General features: G+C 39.8%; 1 protein-coding gene and 1 long non-coding RNA gene across 2 annotated transcripts in view; one reads left to right on the forward strand and one right to left on the reverse strand.

Annotated features, from left to right (window-relative positions):
- LOC134436604 (uncharacterized) overlaps positions 1-2500 on the reverse strand; it is a 265909-nt gene that overhangs the window by 238697 nt on the left and 24712 nt on the right. The gene's annotated exons all lie outside the window — the stretch shown is intronic.
- Positions 1-2500, forward strand: part of khdrbs3 (KH domain containing, RNA binding, signal transduction associated 3) — a 265883-nt gene that overhangs the window by 125233 nt on the left and 138150 nt on the right. The gene's annotated exons all lie outside the window — the stretch shown is intronic.

Genomic DNA, 2500 nt, shown 5'->3' on the forward strand with positions numbered 1-2500 from the left:
AAACAATGTGTAGTTGTTGTAGAAACAGTGTTAATTCAACACTTAGAGAGTATTCTGGGACCAAATACACTCTAGAAGATGTTGAATTGAGACTCTTAGTGTTGCATTAACAGAGGATGTTTTACTCTATAAGTCTGGATTAATGGTCGCCTCAATTAGGTTGAGCGGTAGGCCTGCTCCTCTCCCTTTGAAGCCTGAACCAGGGTTTCCGCTACATTCATTTCACCGTGGCGGGCCGCCACGCCTTCGCTATGCCCCGCCACACCTCGGAAAAATTCGGAGTTCTGTCAGGGTTCTAGCAAGCGCAAACTTGCGTTGGGCTGCGGCCCGTTGCGCTATGATTTTGGACCGCTTACAGAGTAACGGCGTCCTGTCTGTATTTATTTGTACAATAGAGACAGCTCAATGCCAGTAGGCTATCGCCCTTCTGACAAACTTGACACTTTGCGTTCAAAGTTTAAGGGTCGGAAATGGCACCTTGGGTGGCCAGGGGTTCTCCTTGGTTGGCGGGGTCCTGCCACCGTGCCTTCAAGAAAATCCTGGGGGAAACCTTAATAATAACCTGAACCTTAATCAAACAAAGTGTGGCTTCGCTCAGAGAATGTTCTATGACAGATCAGATGTTAGCAGACCGCACAGTTTGCTATTTGATTTCCTTTAAGAGAGAGGGAAAAAAGGTAGGCCTATAATCCTTACTCAGCCAAACACATTAGGCACTTTGAAATAGCCAAGACTATATAATCGAGCTGTTACCAGGCAACGCGTTCTAACGACCAATGAAATGAGAGGTGGATCAGAGGCCATGTTCCGCGGCTAACAGTGGTGGGTGGCTAAGCGATAGCATAGAATCACTGGCAGGGGAAATATGTTCTCTCTCTCTCTCCGCTCTTTTCCGAGTTTCATTTTATTCCATCAGCTTGCGGATGCAGACAGGTTCTTGGTGAGGAGGTTGTTTTAGGAGTGGAAAGAAAGAGAGAAAGAAAGAAAGAAAGAAAGAAAGAAAGAAAGAAAGAAAGAAAGAAAGAAAGAAAGAAAGAAAGAAAGAAAGAAATTAGATTATTCTGGGCCACTTCTTTCATTACATATTTAGGTGATGTATTGGTTGGGGTTCAGGCTAAGACCCTATTATTTTGGTAATGCACCCTTGTCGAGTGATGGAGGGTGCCAGGGATCTAAGCCGAGAGGTGCAGTTCTGCTGAACCCTCTCTATTTGTTTCTTTTTTCCTGATGAGACAATGAGAAGTAAATAAACCCATGCAATCCCTGCCAAGTCTTTCTTTCTTTCTTTCTTTCTTTCTTTCTTTCTTTCTTTCTTTCTTTCTTTCTTTCTTTCTTTCTTTCTTTCCTTTTGATTTGCAACTCTGCCTCAGTATTCTCTTCTCTTTTGCTCTGTTTTTGTTTTTTGTCTTTCTCTATTGCATCGTCTCTCGTTCCTATTCTTATTCTCTTTCTCTCTTTGTTTTTGTTCGTCTATCTGTCTCTCTCCCCTTCCACTTGGAAGACCAAACAGAGCAATGCTAATAGGCAATTCATTACTGTTACCAGACTCCACAAAGTGAGTGTCTCTGATCGCAAATAAGTCACTGATAAGCTGAGTATTCCAAACAAATGATTAAAAACAGACAATAACCCGAAGACTGATGATCAAAGTCATTTTCCCATCAAACTTTTCCTAATGTGAAGATGAGGTCTTTAGTTGGTAGGCCTATATGACACTGGAAAGTTAGAATCTTAGCTTCTGTTTTTTTTAATATTTTGTTTTTGTTATTTTCTCTTTGGTTAATGAGTTAGATGTTTAATCGGGGTATCAGGAAAGAAGTGGTTCACACACGAGCCCTTGAAGTCGTGTTGATTTATATTGGGCTGTTGGCTGTTGAGGCAACCAGGTCAGTGTTAATTTACAAAGCGGATTCCAAAAAAGTTGGGACACTTTGTATTTTGTGAATAAAATCAAAACACTGGCATTTTCAAAACATTCAATATGTTAACAAGGTAGAACATTATGTACAGACAACAAATCAGTTGTTAGAGTGAAGCAGAATTCTTGTTTTGAGGTAATTATATGATCATTTAAAATTTCACCCTTGCAATAAATCCCAAAAAAGTTGGGACAGGGCCAATAAAATGCATTTTATATTAGATACGACTAAACACAACACAAGGGATGAGACTGAACAGTTAAATACTTTGACTGATGGCATAATTTTATTCAAAAATTAAATATTTTGATGCGCGAGACATGATATCTGCAGCTCAACTGATAGGTGTGTTCTTCAACTTGTTTACCTTTTTGTTATGCTTAATATGTGGCATATCCTGACTGCAAGAAAATAACTTTTTGACCTTATGATGGACTCTTATGATGGAACCACACTGTTGGAACATAGTAGAGATTTAAATTTGCCATCATTAGAGGACAATACCTAAAGGCGGTGCTCCAAAATATAATACCTTGGTAGCTATGTTTGCTGTTTAAAGTCTGTATGTATCATTCAACATT

This window comes from Engraulis encrasicolus, chromosome 20 (assembly GCF_034702125.1).
Source record: "Engraulis encrasicolus isolate BLACKSEA-1 chromosome 20, IST_EnEncr_1.0, whole genome shotgun sequence".
In the NCBI taxonomy this organism is placed as follows: Eukaryota; Metazoa; Chordata; class Actinopteri; order Clupeiformes; family Engraulidae; genus Engraulis; species Engraulis encrasicolus.